A 25,076-nucleotide genomic window follows, 5' to 3' on the forward strand; every position below is an offset into this window, starting at 1 on the left:
AAACAACTTTCCAGGAATTAAATACATTTGATAAGAGACACTGCCAGTCTTCTGCCTCAATCTAGTATTTAAGGATAATCCTTTTACCTGGGTCCAATCTAATGACCACTTTCATCATTAAAGCTAGTTTTAAATTCACATTCCTATTTTCTCTGAATTTTCTCCAAAGAATATCCTTTATCCTCAGTAAATAAGGAATAGAATCATAGCTAACCTTTGCCTTGCAGCACTGTAACTTTATTTCTTTAGTTATTTTTATCTCAGTTACACTAATGCTCAGCAAAATCTAAGCAAATCCTGATTTTTCAGTTAATGTGTTTTACTTTAAAATGGGAATTATTAATCATTTAGTGCTCAATCCCACAAGGCTGAGGATGAACATCTGCTGATAACCATCGCTGAGCTACTCAGCTGTTGCTGATTGTGTTGCTATCACACTTAGAGCCTGATAAACTGAAGCAGATTATTTAGATCCCAAACTCTTTGCAGTGAGGATTATGTCTGCTTTCTCCCATGCCGCATCTATTACAGCAGAGAGCTGACTGCTGGCATTTAACAAATGCTGAGAAAAAGGAAAGGGGTTGCTCCTTAAGGCAGGAGAGAAACTGGACCCATTTTACACTGCAGGGTTTTGCTGTAAGAGATGCTGATCCAAAAAAGTTCATCCCTGTCTGGCCACACGAGAACAACTGGAGATACCTGTCCCCGGGGAAGTGTGCAGTGCAAAGTGTCCCCTCAGATATCTCCAGTAACTCCCACGTAAACTAATATCCCATTTAGATGTTTTCCTCTTCACAAAATTAATCTCAGTTTCTAACACTTGCTGTCAAAGGAAAAAGAACAAAAACATCAAAACAAAACCCAGCAACCAAAACAAGATCTGCTCCTTCCCACGAGCATTCTTAACCTTTTCAGGCACTGTCAAGCAATATCAACATTGTATGTTTTCTTTTCCTTCTTTCCAATGCCCTGTTGCTATCCCGCTACACCTCATCCCCAACTCTCACCATTCATTTCACCCGTGACACATCTCCTTGGAAAGCTGGGATACAGGATTTGGCCTGCCTATATAAATGCAGCAGGGCAAGCTGGGAAATCCCAAGATTATGCTCAGCAGCTTATTGCCCCACTGTCCCAATTCAAAATGTTATCTTGAGGAAAACCGCTCTGTGCCAATATGGCCATGGAGCAAAGGCAGACTGAGGCTGTCTGTTCCCATCTGTGCAGATATGCCCTGAGAGAGCCCTTCCCTGCATCAGCCTCTCTTCTGGGAGCAAAAGTAACAGGGCTGTGCAAGATCTCAGATTTTTTATGACATAGAAAGTCTTGTGACAGCAAAAGCTGTATCCATTCATGTTCTTCATGAAAACAAAGGTAATTCAGCATTTCCCAGCAAAATGAAAAGAGTACTAGGAAAAATTCAATTAATCACTCGGAAGTCTACACCTTGGAAAAGCTGATTTTTGATTTAACTTCTGCACTTAAAGTATAACATTTGTAATACAAGAAGACATCTCCGGAGAAAATGAATTCTGGAAAAAAAACCCAAACAACAAAAAAACACCAACAAAAAACAAAGCCCAAAACCCACTTACTTTGTTCCATTTTGAGAACATTTTCTGCGCTTTAGCTCAGAATTTCACCTGGATGGACAAGTTCCTGAGAAAAGAGTTGGTTTTGATCAAAAGGTAATTTTCTGATGAAAAATTGTTCTGTTGGAAATCCTGGAGAAACTCTACTGAAATCCTTAAAATGGCTTCTCCATTCATCAGCTGTATTCACCGGACCATGCCAGACATACTGGGCTTGATCTCTGCTAGTGTAAATTGATTTAGTTCTACTGGCTTCTGATGTGTTTCTGATGTTTTCTATACAGCCTGCTTCTGAGCTGGCACACTGAATTTCATTCTGTGATTATCAGTGCTCCATTAATACAGGGAATAAAAGTTTGTCCTCAATGCTTACTATAGGCAATGAAAAGAAAAAGGCAGTTCCATAAAACGATTTTGGCCGAGCTTAATCACCCTGTAAAAGAGCTAGTACCTTCCTTTGAATGTTGGCAGAAGATAGGGTGACTGTGCTTGGACAAGTAAAAGACTGAATCTGCTTACAGTGCTCTTTGTACATGACGCAGAAATATCTCCATGCCAGCCTCCAGAGACCTTTGTTTTTCCAGCTTTTGCAGCATGAAGTATGACAGTGACGAGGAAGAAGACGAAGAAGAATTATTAAGGCTGAGTAATCCTTCCCTAGGACAGAGCTATCTCTTATAAACAGGTGCAGTTTTAACAAGAGGATGGGGAATAGAGCTCTATTAGGCACAGTTAGTGTGGCATTTGTGCTGTACTTTATGTTACACAGCAATGGCTTCGCAAGTCCCATTTCATCCAGTGTGTATTTGACTGTGGTTGAATTTTTTTATTACACAAATTCTACAGTTTTTTAATTTATTAATTAATAGTCCCAAGTATGAGGTACGTACCTGCATATACAAATGGAAAGATAAGGGATCTTCCCCAAAGAGCTTTTTGGACCTATTCTGGATAAAGAACAGACATAGTACAATTCATCTTATATCCAAAGTCTATTTCAAAGCATCCCATCAATTTAAATCCTCTAGGTGTGGAATTAATAAGGATTAGATAAATTTAATAAACTATATAATCTTCAGAAAGTGATAACATTGTTTAGCTCTCTGTCTCTTTATAGCAATAATCTCTTTATCCACACTAATAGAAAATGCCAAAGTTTCTATTACCATATATCTCTGTCTGAAGCCCTTACAAAGGCAAAAAAATCCCCTGAAAAGAGTGTCAGAGAAAGGACTTTGTGACTAGACCAGTGGGTTACTATTCACTCTAAGCAAAATATACACCATTTATATACCAAAAGCAGTGTTCAAATATTATGTAAGTCTTGTGCTAACTTCCTGCATGAGGATAAAGGCAAAAATTCACTTCCACAGAATATCTGAGGACAACACCACAGGAATCCTGAGGATTAAGAACCCTCAAACATTTCTAAAGATACCATATCTTTATTAGTTTTCAGTTCATCCCTGGAGAAGAATTTGACCAATTAGCAAAGTCCAAAATTAATTTGCTTCAATCAACAGAACTAAAAACCTTAACATGTTCATTAAGAACACAACTAAATACCTCAGCTAAAGAGATTTTTCAAGAACTGGAACAGAAAGTTAATTCTGTTGAAGTCTGAAGAAATACTAACTACTGACACTAAAATGTGTGTGCTTTTTTTTCCAGGAACACTGCTTGATTTATCAAGATAAATAGAACACTTATGCGTACATAACCTTTTGTTTAATTTATATTAATACAGTCAACATTCACCAAATATATTGCCCTGGCTTGTATTATGAACCTTCTTATTTTCTTTCATTTCACCATTACCTGAAATCTCCCATCAAATCTTTAATTATTGTGAAAAGAGAGCTGATGATTAGGATGATCATCCAGAGGTCAAGCAACTGAATGAGATTTATTAAAAGCTAACAGCAGAGTTCTAATCAAAGGAGTGTAGTTTCAAATCAAACCTTTAGAAGATAATTTTCATGGCTTGAATTTGCAAACATTTAGGTAAGTATGTTAATAAACTTTACATATGCAAATAACCCTGTTGAGGGCTATAAAACTAGTCAGAGGTGAAATGATACAGTTGTAAGTGTAGTGAAGGTGCAGGAATTGAGCAGCAGAGCTTTAAGTGGCCAGGGATTTCTCCAAGATGTGCCAGTCAATGGAGGGCTGCAGAACAACAGTACATACGTGTCTAACAAGACACTGGATGCACATGCACACACGCATGTGTAATCCTATAGTGCCAGCTATTCAGAATATGTCTCTAGGAGGTTTCTTCTTACTCTTCTGGCTACACAGAGAGCAAAACTTTTTGCAGGGTCAAACTTGTCGCTTCCTTCTACCTCTTCCACATGCAGCCTACACATTTCAAAACAGCAGCAAGCGCCTTTTCCTCTGTTGTTGTTTTAAGGACCATCAGTGGAAGCCAAAGCAATTGTCCAAAAACTAAAGTTATTGCAAGGAGAGGACACACACAAATTTCAGTTTGTGTTCTTTTTCAATGCTGCTTCTTAAACCAAACTTGTGTAACAGTGTAACCACCGGGGATCCTGCACTCAAGTTAAAGTCCCTTTGCTGATACAGATAGAACACGCTGTTGCTCCTTCTTTCCAAGCTGGATTACGACTATGCTGCAATCAGCAAGAAAAATGTGACTTAGACAGTAAGATGAACAAAAGTGTTAAATAGGAAAGAAGATTCCATTTTACACTTGCTGCTTTCTGGACTGTGGTGGCCTCTTATTAGGCTGTGTTTGACTTAGCAAAACTCACAGAATTCTCTGATTTCCTCTATTACTCACAGCAGAAAAGTGTTCTCACAGCTCATATCCATATTTTCTTTCCCGATTTGCACATCTGTGGTTGAAAGCACCACCTTCTGGCCAGTTCACACTGAAACTTGAGCAGCAAGAAGCTTTAGTTTTTATAGCTATCAACAGAAAGTCCTCACACATCTTTACCTAATGTATAGTACAGAAAATGGCACATTTCAGTTAATGAAAGAGTGATAGCTCAATACGTGCACTTGCAATACAGAAAGCAGTATTAAATAGGTTAATCCAACAAGATAAAGATCTGTTTTTTTTCTTGTGTCACTGTATCATTAAAATTAGCATTTTAAAGACATGAAAAAAACTGGAGTGAAAGCTGTCAGTGAAATATCTTGGAAAATATTCATCTTCCCACTTTGTTTCTAGATATTTGGGAAAAATGGTCCATCCCACAATGCATAAATGTGTCTGCTTATCTTTATCTATGCAAGTATAATTGGAATTAGTAAGATTATTTTGGTATCTAGAGCACACATATGTGATTGGAGATGGTAACAGACGTTAAATTTGCAACGGCTGTGTTTGCAGTAGCTGTGTATCCTGCCACATTTCCAATAGCTATCATACAATCTGAAAAAAGAGACTAACAATTTAAGACCTGTCACAGTATTATAAAAGGCAAAATAAGGAGTTATTTAGCAGAAACACATGGTGGAGATTAAGGAAATCATTCTGCACTGCTTTGTGACTCATTCAACTTCTTCGAATTGTTTTCCCTTTATTGCCTTTTTCATGTTTGATCTCTCTGTGGACCCAATCAAATCCCCTCACTTATGATTCCGCTACAAGAAGATGGATCACACCTCTTCATTCATTTCCTGGGAAACAAAAACAAGCGAAAAAAGAAACAACCTCTAACTTAGAGCTAACAAACATATCTTTTAAATTTCTTATTTATTATATTGAGAACATATTCTTTTAATGGTGGAATATTGATTAGCTGAAAAAGTCTGGTTGATTGAGTGAGTTTATTCACTCAAAACTCACTACCCTTTTTTACCTCATTTATGTCATATTTGTCTCACAAAAATTAGTGATACCTACACAGACATCTTAAGTTTGCAAGATGTTTTGTAATCGGTTTTTAAAGAATAGTATTCCTGCCTTAAAAAGTATGAACACTACAGCCTTTTTGTCAAATGCTTGGAGCAATATTTTTGCCCCCACACTCCACAACAAAAATTCTCAGTGGCTTTAATTGTGCCAGACTTACATCCCCGTGTTTCAAAATGCACAAGCTGACATTGCAGGCAGAACTACTATAGAAGCTGAGCTTTTTTTTCTACTTGTAGTCTGTGAGCATTTGGGGAGTTTTGTGCAGCACTTCGCACTTTATGCTCCAACTTGCTCATTTTCTAAAGGTAAGCATAGACTGATAAAAATCAAACCAGCAACTGGAGAGCATTAACGAGGAAATAAACACAAGGCACAGCCTGAACAATAATTCTTTGTAACCACCTCTGTTAAATCCAGGCAGGACTTTCAGGCAGTTGTATAGTTATACCTCCTTGCCACTAAGCACCCCGTGGCTTGTTAATACTCTTTGTTTGCAGCCCTACTGCCCATTTTATGTCCACCTGGTGATATTTAAAGTAATATTGTAATATTTCCACAAGAGACAAAGATCAACAAATGAGAATTACAAATTATTTGACAGACCTAGTGGATGATCCATGTGAGTGTCTTAAATACTGGATGGTGGAGGCCATTCTGCTTAATTAAAGAGGTCCAGCAGAGAGCTGGTACGGTGAGAGAGACCTGAGGCAGGATGGAATACAAGTCATTGGAAGTGCATGATGCTCCCCCTTGGACATATCTCATTTGTGTCAGTGGAGGAAGGTGAGTGGTCCGGCCAGGTGGTACAAGCTCTGAGTGATCCAGTTACAGCTCACCGTCATGACAGCTTAAAATCCCAGACCTGTTCCCATTCAAGTGTGTACCTCAGACACACATTTCCCACTTCATTCCTCTGCCTTTCATAACAATTGACCAAGCTCTACAATGTACTGTCAAGTATATGCATCAGATGGCCCATCATTTCTTCCACTTTCCCCACAATTTAATATCGCCTTTGCTTTCTGAAGTACTGCACTTCTCTGCTATAATCTTAATGCTCGAGTGTTGAAAACGCTAAACAAAAGCAGCTCAGTCAGTCACTGATATCTATCCCAGTGGTTTCTCATGAGAAACACAGAGTACTCATCTCCCAGAAACACCAAGCTTTCCTATAAAAGCATGTTTTAGAACTGGACCCTAGAGAATTATTGTGCAATATATCTTCACTAAAGTGGTGATTAATTCACAGTAATTTACCATGAGTTATTTGAGTCAATATCTTACAATGGTGTGATAAAAGCTTGGCTTCATGTTGATTTTTAGCTGGTTCTGTTTCACCTGGTGCCTGATTTTGTTTTATGTTATATTTTTTGTCCTTTCATTTCTAGGATAAAGAAAATCTGCATCTGTGACGAGATGTTTGACTACATGCCTTATCCTTCCAGGAATTAATGGAAGATACATTCCTGGCACAATAGCACCAAATTCTGTGCCTGATTCTGTTTCCTTCCAGGCATGAGCAAGACTGACTTTCATGTCAGGATTTTCCTCTGACAAAGCAATTTATATAAGTCAAATGATTCCTAATTTTCACAAGAGAAATTTATAAAACCCAGCACAGCTCAATTTTTGATACAGCTGCCTCCTCCTTAGTTATTTATATGGCAATACAGTACAGCAAAGCAGGAAAAGGAAAGCCGTGCTGACAGAAAATGAAGATAGCATAAACAATACAGATTACAGTAGTAAAAGCAAAGCCGGATATAAACCACTGCAAGTGGAATCAAGAAGGGAGAAAACTATATGAAATAGCAGACTCGAGAGTGAGTTAAGCAGCACAGTTGGAGCTCGGAAGTGGAAACTACCGACATGATCTAGAGTCTGTTGCCTTCTACTTTCTGTTACTTGCTTTTAATGTCTAGATTGTGGTTTTTCTGGGATCAGGAAATTATTTACTTACTCATTTAAACTGCACTTAACCCACCAAGGCCTTGACTTTGTAGGATATTCTAAACACTGCAGCAATAAAATTAACAACTGCATTAGGAAAAGAAAAAAAAAAAAGAAAAAAAAAAAAGAAAGAGAAAAGAAAGAAAACTAAAAAAAATTAAAATATTACACATGTTCATCTTTTTTCCTCAGAGAATGAGAGAAGACTCAATATATGTGAGTGGCACACTTGAAAATACTTACACATTGTAGGAAGCACCAAAGAACAAACTCAGCTTTTCTTTTCTTTGTTTTTATTTTTTTTTAAGAGTATAGACCGTTTCTCTTTGTTTAAAACCAAAGATATTTTAGGCATTTAAAGTATCAGATACTCTAATTCTTTAGGCAATATTTTTCCAAAAATGCATATTTTGGGTGTCCTATAATATGCTCAAAGCAACCTCATCTGCAAACGTGCTGAGAAACTGCCCAGTGTACAAGACAAGTCCTTTCTGTTATGTGAAACAGATGCACCATTTTTCAACTGCTGCAACCAGAGATCTAGCTGCTTGGTGACATTCTTGAGCAAGAAACATATGAGCAAATCCCTCAACAGTAAGCAGGGATGGACATTCAGTTGCTTCATGTTTTCAAAAGCATTCAAACCTCTTTATTGCCCAGAAGCCACTCTTCCAAACTTTTAAGAGAGATCACCTTTGATTGGTGACAACTCTAGAAATTAAGGCTTGAAAGAAGCCAAGGCTACTTTTACTTTACTAGGGAAATGGGCTTCAGATTCAAACTGAAAGCAAAGTCAGACCACATACTCATCTCTGGACAGTAAAAATAAGCATCTCAGTGCTTGCTCCATCTGACAATTCTTCATGTGTTAAAGGTTGGGATACAGAAATGGGTGCCCAGTACCTTTGCATTCATCTACTTCAGCCAAAACAGCAAGGACTAAAGCACTTGGAGATCAATGATTTTGTCATTCTTGATCAGATCTAACTGGAAGTCATTCCAGCTGTGTTCCTCCTTCTTCTCACCTGATACCAACTGATAACAATGATTTCACATCAGTGGAGCAATGGTTATTTACTGGATGCATTTCTATTTAAATAAATACCAAAGCATGAGGTCCTTCTGCTTGTGATCATTACTAATAAACTTAATTAGTTGGCCATGCACATATTTTGATTATCCCAGATTACTTTACATTAATAAACAGAAGGGATTTTGTCCACTGTCTGAGCAAATAGCTAACGCACTTTAACATAAAGAGAAAGAAAAGAAGGCAGAATCCCAGCTAATATAAATACCAGTCTTTTGGAAAAAACACACCAGAATCAGAGCCTACTTTTAGAACAATTCTTTAGCACAACTGTCAGAGCAAATAAATCCACTGCAAGTTAAATAAAGTAATATTGTTTACTATCAACATGTTTATTATTGATATGTTAAATCATCAGAACAATTATTTCAATGTAATCTCTCTCTGGTTTGGGACTGAAATCTCTGTCAGAAGGGGAAAACCAAATCACTTTTTTCTGTTTTAACTCTACAGCCAGGAGTTGTTGAGGCATTAGAAATGCCTTTGTCAGGGGACTAGCAGTGTCACTTCATATTTGTGTCTCAAAACTTTAGGGAAATGGCTACTTAACAAAACAGGTGTTGAGGGAGAACAGAGAGGGGGAGTTCAGAGAAGGAAAGAGAAAAAGGAAAAAGAGAAAAAGCAGGTGGTGACCAAAAGAAATGGGAAGTGGTTTCATGTGTGTAGTAGTCATGAATTAAAAATAAATGAATAAATAAATCGAAAACAAAACAAAACCAAAAACACCAAAAAACACCCCCCTCCACACGAAGCACTCTCTTTACTCAGGACTAGGAATTACATAGCTTTAGCATCCAGCACCTTAGCAACCATCCTTCCTCTCCAGTTATTTACTCCCACTCCAAGTTAATCAGACATCAGGCAATCAGAGCTCAGTTATGTAAAAAGAAAAGGAATATAAAACAAAAGCAGCTGTGGGTTCACCCTTCCTCAGTGGAAGTGACAAAGAAACGAAGGAAATAATGGCTTGTACCTGTCTTTTCATTTGTTTTGCTTGGCTTAAGTTAGGCTTCTTATTACTGGCAATTAAATTTGGCTTTCCTGAGAATGTTGAAAGACAGCGGAGAGGCTGTGCCTGCAGCACTCAGGCAGGAGCTGTGTGCACTGCAGACAGCCCCAGGAGCAGGGGAGCCTGCACCAGCTCACCTGCTCCTTCATAGAATCATAGAATGGCTTGGGTAGGGGGGACCTTCAAAGATCATCTAGTTCTAACCCCCCTGCCATGGGTAGGGATATCTTTCATTAGAACGGGTTGCTAAAAGCCCTGTCCAATCTCACCTTGAACATTTCCAGGTATGGGGCACCCACATCATAAAAAAAAAATTCTTCCTTACGTTCAACCTAAATCTATCCTCTTTCAGTTTAAAATCATTGCCCCTTGTCCTGTTACTACATGCCTTGGTAAAAAGTCTTTCTCCATCTTTCTTATATGCTCCCTTTATGCCTTGAAAGGCCATAGTAAGGTCTCCCCAGAGCCTTGTCTTTTCCAGGCTGAATAACCCCAACTCTCTCAGCCTTCCTTCACAGGAGAGGTGTTCCATCATTCTGATCATTTTCATGGCCCTCCTCTGGACCCACACTAACAGATTCATTGCTTTCTTATACTGGGGACCCCAGAACTGGAGGCAACACTCCAGTTGCGATCTCACCAGAACAGAGTAGTGGGAGAAAGTCACCTTCCTCGACCTGCTGGCCACACTTCTTTTTATGCAACTCAGGATGCAGTTGGCTTTCTGGTCTGCAGGTTCACATTGCCAGTTCATGTCCAGTTTTTCATTCACCAGTATCCCCAAGTCCTTCTCCTGATGGCTGCTCTCAATCCCTTTCTCCCCCAGTCTGTACTGATACTGGAGATTGCCCTGACCCAGGTGCAGAATCTCGCACTTGGCCTGGTTGAACTCCTCAAGCCTGTCAAGGTCCCTCTGGATGGCATCCCTTCTCAAGTGAATCAGCTGTACCACTCGGCTTGGTGTCATCCACAAACTTGCTGAGGGTGCACTCAGTCCCACTGTCTATGACACTGATGAAGTTATTAAATAGTATTGGTCCCTGTAAGGACCCTTGAGGGATGCCACTCATTACTTTTTTCCACTTTGACTTCAAGCCTTTGACTGTAACTCTTTGGATATGGCCACCCAGCCAAGTCTTTATTCATCTAGTGTCTGTCAAACCAACCCGTATCTCTCCAATTTAGCATCAAGGATGCTGTGGGGTGACCATATCAAAAGACTTACCGAAGTCTAGATAGATGACATCCATAGCTCTTTCCTTGTCTACTGATGTAGCCAATCCATCATAGAAGGCCACTAGATTAGGCAGGCACGACTTGCCCTTGGCGAAGCCATGTTGGCTGTCTCTAACCTCCTCCCTGTCTTCCATATGCTACAACATGTCTTCTAGGAGGATCTGTTCCATGATCTTACTGGGCACAGAGGTGAGGCTGACTGGTTGGTAGTTCCAGAGGTCCTCCTTTTTATCCTTGTTTCTGAGCTCGAAGATGACAAGGTGCTGAAGGGTGTCTACAGCCCCAGAGGACACAAGCCCTATGCAAAGTTGTAGCCCCACAACCAGGCAAGTGTAGCATTGATATTGCTTCTAACAAGCTGTAGGCTTTGTGTTACAATAACAACACAGGCCTCAGGATCTGTCAGACCTTGTCTCGGTCTGCCTGGAAATTTGTATGACCTTTTTTGTTAACTGTAATGGCAATGGTCTAATGATCGGACAATGATTACCTTTCCTTTTAGCTTTGCACTGTTGTGCAATACAAGGCTTTTGTATATCTTTTTTAACTAATAGATAGCAATAACAAACACAGAGGAGGATGTGGATGAGATGACAGAAGAGGCCTTGAAAGTACAGGCCTGTGATGAGGGCCCAGGGCTATGAACAATGCATCCTAGGATCTGGGCAAAACCAGGGGTGATAAAAAGGAGAACAACTACCCAACATGTAAAACACATGCAACTATATACAGTAAATTCAGATGCAATGTGGGCTTGCAGACAACTGAAAAAAGAGCAAGGTGTAGAGCATATTAGTAAACATACAGAAATGACCCCAAGAAGATATTAGAGGGAGGAGGAAGAAACTCTCACCATCAGCTTTGTGTTTTTCCCAGTGAAGGATTCATGATGTTGATGACTCCCTATACCCTCCTCCTCTGGCTGAAGGACCCAAAGGGGTAGAGAAAGAGGTGAGGATAACATCAGAGAATGGGGTAAATACCAGAAAGTTTGTGTACAGATCACTTTAACTGTATGTAATTTGCATTATAAGTGTTAATTTCAGTTTTACTGGAATAATAATAATTCTCTGATTAGGCTGTGAAGACTTTAATTAGACTAACAATAAATCCTTTACTATGCATACAAAATGCGTTGTTTCTGCCTGCAACAACAAGATTTTGAGTGTAATAAATTGGTGGGAGTTAAGGTAACCTGTTCTGTAACTTGAACGCAACAAATTAGCAACAAAGGGAGAGTGTAAAACCTGTTCTCTGAGCATGTATTCTTATCTGGATTCTTACCTCCTGCAGGCTATCCATTAGACACCTCTGGAGGAAAAAAAGGAGAACCTAAGAAAAAGTGTCAGATGAGGTTTCTTTACAGGATTTCATCAGCCCATCATTGCAAGGGAGAGGTTTGTTGCAGGACAATTGGATTTGTCTTATCAGGGTCTCCGTATATACAAAGTTACCCTATAGTTATTTAGGAATGAGTGCACAGGCCCTGAAATAGCAAAAATGTGTCTTGATCCCTGGTCTACCACGTCCCTCAAATTCCTGGCCCAGGATGCAGGTCCCTAATGTTGTAGACTTACACACTTTTCACCCTTTTCTCCTCTACTACAGACCTTCCCTGAGTAGATAAGGAGCTGCTCCAAGCTGCACAAGGAGTGTGTTTCCTGATTTGTGATTGACCTTCCAGAGCAGCTTCCCCTGGACACTTCGTTGCTGTGGCCAAATAACTGACATCACAAAGCCAACAATAATACAGTATTTCTCTGAACGCTAAAAACTTATTTGTGAGCTAGTCAAAATAGTAAGGGAAACTTTGCCTGGCTTTTTCTTAAACTGTGTGTCTCCAACTTGGTTTCCTTTGCCTCACCATTTTGTCCCCTATAACTTCTGTTCTACATCCAAAAGTACTTCCTACTTTCCTCAAAAGTTCCAAAGTTGACTTCTGTAATGCTATGCTAAAATATCTCACATACCACCCATTCAGAGGTGGTAAGCAGTCCATCCATATGTTTTCATGCCATAGTGGTAATCTGTCTTCCTTGCAGGCCATAAGGAGACTGTTCATCTTAGTTTTTCTTTTGAATGACCCCAGACCAGAGGACTGTTTCTGTTTCTCTGTTGGTAGGTTACTTTCATTACTCACTTAGTCCTTTGAAATATAAGACCTTTTCTCATCAGATAAAACTGGAGAGAATTCTTTGTAATATAAAAGAACGGCAAAGTATGTTTAACTTGGAAGAAACAGTATATTCAGCTTAAGATTGTTTTTGAACATGAGTTTTTCTTGTGCAGCAAATGAACATCAGTAAACAAATGAAACAGAATCTCTCCAAATCTCCCCAAACAGCTCCTATTTGGCTGACCTTGCACACAGAGTCTGGTTTCAGTTGTGGCCTCAATACTCTGCATTTCTTATTCCAAACTGGGAAGAATAACTGATTCTTGATCTTTGTTTTCCCAATCTATAAATTTACTAGTTCAGGGAAATTTTACACGTATGTAATATAATAATATCACTAGAGACACTACTTTTTAATTGGAAGAATATCTCTATCAATACTTTGTAAAAAAGTTTTTCACATAAGTATTCAGATCATTAAATAACGAAAATTATTATTGTTTCCTCATTCAGGGCTTAACACTGAGTAGCTGACTAATCTATCAAGTTGCTGAATACCTTTCATTCCAAATGACTCAGTGTAAATCTGATGAGTAAAAGTCCAACAGTACATAGACAAATAAGAGCAAGTGAGTTCAAGCGTGTTAAAATCTTCATCTACTGCTTTGACATTGTACACAGCAGCAAATAAATAATTCCAGATTTGCAGTGTTAATAAGTAAAAATATCCATATTGGCACATCAGCCACAAATGAAAAGCAGCAACAAGCCTTTTATAAAGAAAGAACTATAATTTTGTCAAATCAAGCAAGATCTCATTAATAAAATACGGATTTTGCTCAAAGGACTCCTCATCATTAAACTGTAAGCCAGATGAGATAGACCACATTGAGGAAAGGGCTGATAAAAATAACTTTAGAAGATGAGTCTTTGCTGCCAGTCAAATCCTGCATCAATTATACATTACATGTAAAAGACCTTGCTGGCTGTAGCCTCCTCCTGCATTAACCAAATCTCATAACCAGGCAAGGGGAGAATTCTTTCATTAAAGAACAATCTGGATTGCTCTGAGTCTTTTATTACCTTGTAGAGAAGGTGGTGTCTTGGTACTGCTAAGATAAAAGGGATACAAAAGCAGGTCAACCTCATTGTGTGCAATTCTTTTATGCAATCTGATGCAGTCTGTCTTGTGTATCAGTATATTCTCTTTCCCTTTTAGACAAGATGCTGCAACAGGGCTGTGCCTCCACAGACACATTGCATAACACAAGCAAGAATAATTCCAAACCTCTTTCTGAAAAATAATTGCACAGTAACACTTCAGGCAGTAGGATAGGCAGTGTAGGCAAAAAGCCATCAATTTGTGCTTTTCTACTTTTATGGGAAAAAAAAAATCTAGTACATTTTAACATTAAAAATACTAAATGAAAAGTCTTTCTTTCCTATAATTAAAATAAAAATATGGACAAAGTTCCAGTTTCACCAAAGCAAATCCAGAGTAACTACAGGAATACAAATGGAGTTTCTCCAAATTTGCCCAGCAAACACTGTGATTGGAATCTGGATTTTTAAGTGTCCCTATAGGGAAATAATACACCATATTCTATCTGGAAGAAAGTCTAGAAAAATGTAGAGCATTGAAGTAGATAAATTGCATACAGCATTTTTGCTGTAGATATAATTAGATGAGACAATCTGCTGGTAGAAAGAAAAAAAAAAAGGATAGTTCCAATAGAGAGAACTTATATCAACGACTGTGCTCATAACACATCAATTAACCTATCAATCAATACTTTATGGACGTATCTGTCTTATTACTCAGTCAGGCTGTATTTTGATCTGCCTTCAGCTCATCAGAAATAGCAGTTGACTTCTGCATTGCCACTACACTTTTTCTATTTGTATTTAAAACAGACTGTGCCAATTTAGGTCACTTCTAAGAAATTAATTGGATCAGAGGACTGAGCTGCAGTTTCCCATATCCTAAAGGGGCATGTCACATCTGGGGGACTGTAGAATCAGTCACTTGTCATCCTTTCCCCCGGCTCAAGGAATACTCAATTGTTTGTACAAAACACTGTAGCTCCCAGAGAGTCTCCCAGGCTTTTCTCTCAGAATGTGGCAATCAAATCTATGGCCTGAATTGGGCCTCAAGGGAGTTGAACCAAACCCTACCCTTACTTGAAAAACAGAGGTATTGGGTAAGAATCAGTTCAAGAAGTTTGGCCCAAAAGCTGGCACAGACATATATGTGTATGGTACACATGAGTTTGTCCATGTGCACTGGTTCTCTGAGTTCCAGAGCATAATTTCGTTGCTTTCAATCAGGTATCTAATGTCATTTCAGACACATGAGGTCATCCCACCTGGCCCCAGACCTCTGGACCTTCCATAGGTCCTACTTCATATGTGCCAGCCTCAGGGGGAGGCCCCAGATACCTCTGGACATTCCAGCTGTCTCTGTCTGACTGTGTCTCTTATCATCCCAGTTAATGAAGCCAAGAGAGTGATTTACATGTCAGTGTCCTGGTATCTACTGCAACATTAGTCCAACAGCCCTGTGGTCTCTACTGACTAAAGATCAAATGACTAAACAGTGACTCCATGAGAAGATTTGAGTAAACCCAAAATACAGAGGAGCTGAATATCCAGAGCCAAATTTCAGCAATGGCCATTCTGAAAAAAAGTGGGTATTTCTTCCTTTCTGATGAGCTGTTGTTTCAGTTCTCCAGTATTGCCTATTCCTCCATCAACACCAGCAAGCTGTCAACCTGTCAGCACCCACAGTGTGTTTCTGCTTTGGACTTTCACAGGAGTCTTCCAATGACATGTTACACAAAGGCTTCCAGCCTCAAAATGCTTGCTCCGTGCCTCACTCTGGCCCATGGCTTAAGTCAGAAAGAGACAGAGATGCCTAACGCTGAACCAAAGCTCTTCATCTTCATTTGTCTGTCAGGATTAATATCAAGATAAGCTCAAAGCCCAACACCAAGGATAGTGAAAAAGTTTCAGTAGAGGCACACGATTTATGACAAAGCAGAGAAGGGCTGTTCATGTAGAAACACTTCTTATGCTAACACCTCCTCTTCTATGTCAGTCTAGCTTTTGATCCAAAGCCTGCCTGTATGTTCTTACTGACACCTCGAGGTATGGAGACAAACACTTCTCCTGTCAGCCCAAACAATCTAGGATAAATTGTGACACTTTTGTTGACATCAAGTTAATGTCCTGAAATTAATTTGGTGACACCAAGAGTAAACTACTGTCCCTTACAAGTAGGGAAAAAGAATTCTAACCTTCGAGATCATGAGAAATATGGTAGTAGTGTCTCTGAATAATAAACCATGCTTGCAGAAAAGGAAAAAAAACACCTGCTTTTTTCAGCAAAGACTTTAATACCAACACATTTCAGGCCTGTAATAAAACCCAGAATATTCTTCCATTAAGCTTGCAGGCTTCTCATATGATCTTTGGTCTGCTAATTATCTAAATGTATTCTAAAAGCAAGATTGCAATCCTAAATTGATATTGCAACCAAGTGTTTGTATGGGAAGTTTACAATGAGCATGATAATAAAATCTGCAAACATCAGATGCTAAGGGGTTTAATTTGCAATCTTGTTATCTGCTGATGGTGGAAAAAAAAGAAAATATGAGTAGACAAAACAGGACACTTTTGGAGCCCTTGACAATCACATCATTCTGTCATTGGTTTGTATTTTACTTCATTTTACATTGGTTTTGTGGTGCACCCGCTGATACCTGCTAAACTTTACTTAAAAACATAACCCTTTTCTTCCACTTCAATCATATGAACAAAGATAAATTAAGTAGTCGTGTGACATTCATTCAGGGAATGGGTGAATTCAGAGACTTTTTGAGTCACTGTTGTACGTCTGTTGATGTTAGCTTTTTAAAAAAATTAAATTCAATCTCTACCGGATTCAGCATATGAAGCAAAATTTATATGAATAGAAAGTTACCATGTCACAAAATTACCACAAGATTCACTGAGTCACATTATGTACAGCACATGTTACATCTGTCATGCAAGTTTACATCAGTCATAAAAAGCAGTAAAGCTCAGGGCAACCTGGGGATGTGCTTACAGCATCTTCTTATAGATGTATCAGAATACATCTGATACAGGCCAGTTTGCCACTGATCAAACCAATGAATTTTTCAGTTATACCCACCAAGGTCCAAAATGTCTCTGTAAAGAAGAAAGAAAATATTTATCTCAAATACTTCTCCTGTGTTCATTGCTAGAAAGGAAGCATGAAATCATCTGATCACAGCGTTAAATTTCCATCTGCTGCTACTCTGATTCTATCCTATTAGAGACTTGGTATCTTAGTTGAGACAGAAGGAATTACTTTCTTTTTTTTAAGAATCACAGAGAAATTTTGATATAGTTGTACCTAATTAGAAGGTTCTCCTCAAATCTGAGGAGTTAAAATGTCATTAATCTAGTTAGACATTTGTTCTCTCAACAGCTAAAGTCAACATCTTCTAAAGTGTTTTGTACCACTTCTTGAGCCTAGCTTCGCTTATCTGCCTGTGGGATAGTGATCCAGTTTGATGGACTCATGAGATTTCCCTGTGTGAAACAATCCCAAACTCAATTTTACTTGTAGTTGTTGAAGTGTCTCAATTCACTTTTCTCTTCCCTTTTATCTTCAATCCAAGCAGGAAAAGCTGTTCAGAGCATACAGTTGCACAACTGCTGTTAGTAATAATCATACAAAGAAAAGGATTGTTTTTCTCCTTGGTACCATGTGTTGCCTGAATAGGCTAGGATTCAGATAGATGTAATGCTTCTTCCCTTTCAGAAGAGTATCTCCTCTACTGTTTCTCACCTTATTCCTCTTTGCAATAGAGGAATTTGTACTCCTTCCCTGAGTTAACTGCACGTTGCTAGCGTGATCTACACCTGAGAGGGCAGTCATTCTTGTATATATATATATTTTTTGACTCTAGCACATTCTGATAGATAACTGCTTTTCTTTCTTAGTGTAATAGGAAACCCCAGGCAGATTTTTTTTTCACCCAGTACAACTCCAGAAATTATTCAGTTGACTTTCCTCTTCTTACTATCACATTTTCTCTTCTTCCTCCCCACAACCTTGTCTTTTGCTCTATTTTCCTTTTTGTTTTACTTGTCTGTCTTAAATCACTATTGCTGTTGTGTTTTGTTGTGTGTTGTGTATTGTGTGTGTGGTTTTGTTTGGGTTTTTTTTAAAAAAAAGCATTGTAATTACCTCCTTTTTCCTAAGCTGTTTTTCTGTTATTCATTTCAGTGATGGCAGACTAACCTGCAGACTCCTCATTAGGACAAAAGGTCTAAATATGCTGTTTATAGCATAGAGCAGACTTCGGCTAAGTAGGGAGATTCTCTGTGAAATATTTGATTAATTTTATAAAAAGCAGAGGGAGCTTTTTAACCTCATTGATAGATGTTTCTGTTTTCAAATGCATGTACAGAGCCAGAGTGTAGTATAAGAAACAGTCTGCCATCATTACATACAGTATTTTTTTAAGAACTCCAGAGTCTTATTGCCAAATTGAGTGACAGAAAATTTTAAAAGTGACAAGAAGAAAACCACCTGCTTCATTTTACAGCACATACAGAATTTTCTGCTTTACAGAAGCCACACTGGGCCTTTTCTGCACCGAAAGGAGCATGGCAATAAGAGCTCTGATTCACATCTCTTTCCTTTTATGCAAATTCCAGAGGGTGCATGACATTGTTAGGTATGTGCAAGGCATATCTACAAAGGTAAAGGGGAAAGACCAGAGGCATGAAAAAGATAACGAGGAAAATAATGTATGCCAAAAAGTCTTGCTAAGGCTTATGGTCATTTGAAGAGAAAGGTGAGGCACAGCTCTTACCTTTACCATCAAAATTCTATAATGTGGATCTATAAAGCAGCTTGAAAAAGGTAGGGGTGTCCCAATTCAGCTGAAGTCCTGCTGCCAGAAGGCAATGAGAACATGAGTGATAGAGATGAAGCTAAAACAGAAGCTCAGAAGCTGTTAGGTATCTGAAATTTGATACTGTTGCTATTTCTATTATTCTCTATGCTCTCAGTCTCGTATCTGTAAAGTGAGAATAGCCAGTCCACTACGTGGATGTCAAAGGAATGTTGTAATGATAAATATGTCAAAATAGTTGCAGGATTAAAGTTAGACAATAGAAAAAGTATTATCATATTTGTAGATAAATTGCCCTGTAATACCATTACTGTTCCCCCAGATTTATTATTTTTATTCATAAATAATAACATGATGTACCCTCATCGTGTATGAGGAAACTGTTCTGCAAATGATTTATTGTCAAATATCAAAAAAGACAATTCTTCCCTAAGATTTTACAACCTAAGATATGATAGTGAGAAACAAAGCATAATGGTAGTAAGTTCCAGCTGAGCAAAAAAAAAGGGCAAAGCATCTTTCCATCATCTAATGGCACAACATCTAATACACAGAAAGGTCCCCGCCCCTCAACAAAACACATAGCAAAAAGACCCCAATAAATAAAATGCCACCCTCTATATTACATTCGTGGCTGTACTTCAGTCACACATTTTCTCGTCCTTGCGAGATGCAACAACATGGTTTTATAAAGATTCCAGGGGACAATAAGCAGGCAAACAAATTGCACCAAGAGTAACATGCACACCAAATGCAACAACTGACAAAGCTAGTCAAACAAGCTGTAATAGAAAATGGTAAATGAGGCTGGGAAGGTTAGATGCAATGACAAACCTTATTCTCAGTGCTCCACAAAACTGTTTTCCTGTTGGAGTCTTCTGAGTCACTCTTGCAGTTTCTGATCCAAGAGCACATAGAGTTCAAATGCAGGTTTCTGAGCTCTTCCAAGGGAGTCATCCAAAGCCTTAAGCAGTCCATGGAAAATTCCCTACTGACTTCAAAGCCTATGGATCAGATGCTTGAGGTTGGTTTCATCTCACCTAACTTTATCAATCAAAAACTTAGTCATGTAGTCTAAGATTGTTATCATCATACTTTAAATTTGAAAGGAAGAGGAAATGACATCTCTGGAGAGTAATGCATCTATCATAGACATTTATGTTTTTGGACAGGGAGGAAGCCCTCTGGAAATGCCTCTATGAACTATAAAGGAAGCCTGGAAGGCTAGTTAGATGGCTTAAAATATACAACAAAAATCTCATTCTCACTTCACAGAGTCACAAAAGACAGTGTAAGATTTCAATTCTTGAAAGAAGGCTTAAACTTTAAATTTAAGCTTAACTTCAACTGCATTCAACTGCCGTCTTGAAAATCCTGCCCTGTGGCTTGAAAGCAGAGGTAGAGACAGCAAACTTGAAATCACAGCAAGAAAAATATGAGTTGAGAGATTGACAGACAGCCTTAAGACTCCAGGAGATATTCGTGGTTTTGAAGGAAACCATGTTCAAAACTACGAGTATATCATCATTCACTACTGGTTGAACCAGTTGTCAGTGCACAGGTTACATGGATTTGCATAGATTCTTATGCCAGCATTTTTGTAACTCACTAGAGCAAACTCTTGAACTTTGAGAACCAGACCTCTATTTGTTATGTTTTCTTGTTGTTTATATGTGCATTATTTTGCTACTTGCTCAGTATAAGGGCATTTCTTGTGTGAACTCCCCTCTGACAGTTTTTGTGAAAGCTGACTTTGTTACAGCACATAAGAAAAACACACAACCGAGGCCAGCTTCCATGTAACATTAAGAGTGAGAATTATCAGTCCACGAGAGCCTGTAGTTTCTACTTAAGCCCCTTCCTTCTGCTCCTTGATAGAGCGCAACAATTTATACCCAAAATCTGACTTGTGGAGCTGAAGAACTGGTTATAAACTTTGGCATGAGCTAGATGCATGGGGACTTCCAGTGCCACTGCATGACAGGAGCTGACAACCTGTTGATGATCAGAGTGGTGTGCCAGCTTCAGCCTGTGTGTGCTGCTGTCTGCCATCACCAAACTGGAGAAAGCTGAGTGCTCTCAGAAGGGTGGCCGTGAAGAGGAATTAAGGCATTGGATGAAATATACAGGACTTCCTGTACCATTCAATATACTGGTACAACTAACGAGCAGGATAACAGGAAAGGGTGGCTGGGATAGGCTGGAGAAAATGAAATTTTCTCTGTCTGTCGGTGTAATATGGCTCTCCTCACAGGCTCTCAAACATGGTATTGCTGACTGTGGAAAAGCTCTTGAAAGCACTGATGTAGCTTTGTAGCAAATTTGCAAACCAAAGTGACAATATATACAGTTCATCCTTGCAATATTTTGACTATTTTGTATTATTATTATTGTATTATTCACATTTGTAGTTTGTGAGGACAGGTTACAAGCTTTTCTTAAGACCTGTACAATCACCCAAACCCACCTTGCCAGTGGGAGAGGTAAACAAATGAGAGCAGCAAGTCTCTACTGCACTTGTACCTCATTGAATCACTTAAAACTTTTCAAAATGGTGCAAAAGCAAATTTTCTGATCTGAGAATCTTTCATACACACTTTGCCACGCTGCAAAAAATTCTATCAGATGCAGAGCAACAGAGAAGTCACAGCTGCCACAGATATCAGAAAGATAGATCTCAGCATCCGTGATAGTATCAGTCTCAGTCAGAGGGATTAATCTGCATATTTTAATATTGGTCATGAAGTCACAATGCTTCATTGCCTTCTTGAGAGCTAACAAGTAAATAAGACGGATGTACTGTAACAGCAAGATCCAGAAAACTAGGCAGCCAAGGTTTACCCCATTCATTTGTAAAGTTTATAGCTTTGGATAACGCAGATTGTAGAAAGTGTAAATGGTCCTCTACCAGAATTTACTGACCTGGAAGGAAAAGGCTGAGAAATAAACACCCACACTGGTAATAAAACTGGGAGCAGGGACAGACTTATCGGACTGAAACATTTTACTGTGGTTCAGCACGTCCTCACTAAACAATTTATTGTCCTGTGTTGTATAATTAAAAGAATTGCCAGCCAAAAGTTGTTTTCTTGGCAGTGAAGACTATGAGTAGATATGGCACTTGTGAAGCATCCTGTGGTGGGCAGGTAAAATCTATCTCCTCATGTGAGAGTGACAGAACAGGATGCAGAAAGGTCTTTTTTTTTCCCTTTACAGTAGTGGGGAAGCCCACTGGGGATAGCATGGATGAAAGTCAATACAGACGCTCTGTATGGTCTGTATGCCCAGAGGAAGCCAAGAGAAGCTTTGTCAAGCTTAGAGTGGCCAACACTTTTTTCCAGAGATTAGTCCTGGGAACAGGTCCCTGTAACAGTTATTAGCCCTGAGAACACTCACCGCAGACTGCTTGTAATACAGGAAAATACAATCAATGTTATAAAAACTCAATCCAAATATATATTTTTTAAATATCATTAAAAGGTATCAATGGTAAAGTAAACTCTGGATCTCAGAAATAGCATGAGAATTGGGAAGCTGAATATTCAGACAGTCCTGGGTAATGGATCATGGCTATGCATTAGAAGAAAGTTAAACAAATAAACAAAAGCGTAATCAGTGGTGCTTGCCATTTTGCCTGAAATCTGTCCATAAATTTAATCCCCAGCACATTAGCAGGCATCTTGGTTTTCTTGGTACTCAGACTTTTCACACCTCCTTTCAAAATCTTCTGTTCATGATTAAATCCTATTTCTCCAACAGCAGAATAAAAGTTCCTAAACGTTAGTGAAAAGCCTCCTTTAATTCTAATCTTTGTTCCAAAATATTCCCAAGGGAGGCCTTCTGACTGTGGCATCTCTGCTGTCTGCACAACTCTTCCTTCTCCTACTCCCACTGCAGCTTCTTGACTTCCTGACAAGCACCCTTAACATATGCCAGGCCTTTCTCTCGGTCAAACATGACAGGAGGTTTGGGGAGAAAGCAGTGTGAAAGGAGTGGTCCTTTCACAAGCAGCACATGTGAAGCTGTTTCCGTGTTGAAACACTAAGAACCAGCCTGTGGAAGCTGAACTAAATGACCTAATACATTTTATGTGCTCCTACATCCTACCTAAAAAAATGTAATTATATCTGAATTTGCTCCAGGCTTTGATTTGTTCATTTTTCACAGATGTTTGAAACCAGATGTTTTTTAAAAAATATTAATTTCCTTTCCAGAAAGTGTGCCTTTCATCTCCAATGAAAAAGTGGAACTGACAAAGTAAAAATATTTGGCTTTTGGAACAAACACAAAACATTCTCAAAACCCATAAAAGCTTTTTTTCAGTTTTAATAGCAATTGCTTATAACATACTATATACAAAACATTCCCTTAACATCAAGAGACCAGGATGGAGATCAGAATTACCTAGTATGCACTAACAACTTAAATTCTATGTAGCTAAAAAAAAAAAAAAAAAAAAAGAAAAGAAAAAAAAAAGAAAAAAGATAGTTAACCTCTTCCTACAGAGGAAAAATGATACAGAGAGGTCATCCAGGTCTTAAACTAGTTCACTACCTCACTAGCAAGACTCTTTTGTTGAAAAGTACTAAATAAAAATAAATTAAATTTTAAATCTAACTTTATCAACCCCACCATCATTATACCTTAGTTTCATACTCTGTGAGCACATTTTATGTTCATTAAACTGAAGGGCAGACAGTTAAAAAACTTTCCACACTACCCACCTTTCTAAATACATTTAATAACATTTAATAATTCAAACATTTCAAATGATGAAAAGGCTTCTAATTATTTTCCAATTAAAATGTCACATTCTTCAGAATGTTTGTTATTTGCATAAACCTCTCTTATTTCCCTTCAACTTAAACAAACTTCTCATCTATTTCTATTCATGCAGTGTTATGAATTATTTCTATAACTACTGTTCTGGAGAGGGGAAATTTGATATAATTGCCTTAAATATTTCTTTGCATGACTAAGTACACCTTTGGTAGAGTAATGGAGTTTACAGGGCACATAATATGCAGTTAAAGTGATGAAAAACATCAAATTTAGGGCATTTGTTAACACCGATGAGATTCCATGCTATGTCTGTGGCTGAACAAGAAAGCTTTTAGTTTGGTGAACCATATTTAATTTTGAAATATGACAGCCCTTCAGCTGACCGATACCTTCATGCCACAGTCTTCTTTATGCTTCAGAGTAGCATAAAGATTTATCTAAAGAACAGGGTGATATAACAACTTACTCAACTTGCCTACAAGGTACCAAAAGAACCAAGTTCTCCATTTTATGGAATACATAGCATACAAGCACATTATCAGGTGCCACATCCCTCTCATGTAATTTATACACCAATAAGCTTCATCAGTTACCAATAGCACAAAATAATACCGATGACACCTTCTCTAACATTGCCTGATCCAGTAACTGCTGAAGAGATAAACTGCATTACTGATATTTGATTCAGGTTTCTGGTGGAGATTATCAAAGAAGTTCAGTACTATTTTTATAGCCCTTTGAATTTCTTGTTACACTTAGTGAAAAGAAAAGAAAAGAAAAGAAAAGAAAAGAAAAGAAAAGAAAAGAAAAGAGAAAAAAGAAACACGAGACAAATTCACCTCTCCAGAATTGTTACTCTAGAGCACCAGGAGTCCTTCCTCTCCCTTCCTGGGAACACTATCCCAGTTGGTCAACCTTTAGGGGTACATGCTTGGTCTATGGGTAGACAGATCCAGCAGTAAAATGATGGATTCATGAAACACCCTCCTCACTCGTTTTGTGCATGGATGGCTTTTCACTTATCCCTAGGGGTTGGAATTACAGCTCTCCAGAGTCAAAACCAATGACTGGCTACAAAGTAAACTAGGGCTTTGCAACTTCTCCAAATTTCATTAAGGAAAGCTGGTAGAGCGGTGTCGAAGTCTCGCAGGACACCCTCTTCCCAAAGGAAGAAGAAGTTTTAACTTTGGGGATGTGTAAGGATAGAAAAGAGTAACTTCAAGGGAGGAAGAGATGTGAGGTCATTCTCATTGCTCAGGAGTGAGCCTTAGACCTAATTCCTTATACCCTTTCCTGTCACCCTGGATACATGTTTTCACCCAAGGAAATTAAGCGTAAAATGCTGCCATTTTTAGATAACATTTCTGACAACTATTTTGCACAGATATAAGTTATTGCCTACTTGTGATGCTAAGGAGCTAGAGATTAGGGTGGGGAGCAACCCTTCTGACTGCTTCTACTCACCTAAAACTCAACATT

This window comes from Numenius arquata, chromosome 1 (assembly GCF_964106895.1).
Source record: "Numenius arquata chromosome 1, bNumArq3.hap1.1, whole genome shotgun sequence".
NCBI lineage: Eukaryota > Metazoa > Chordata > Aves > Charadriiformes > Scolopacidae > Numenius > Numenius arquata.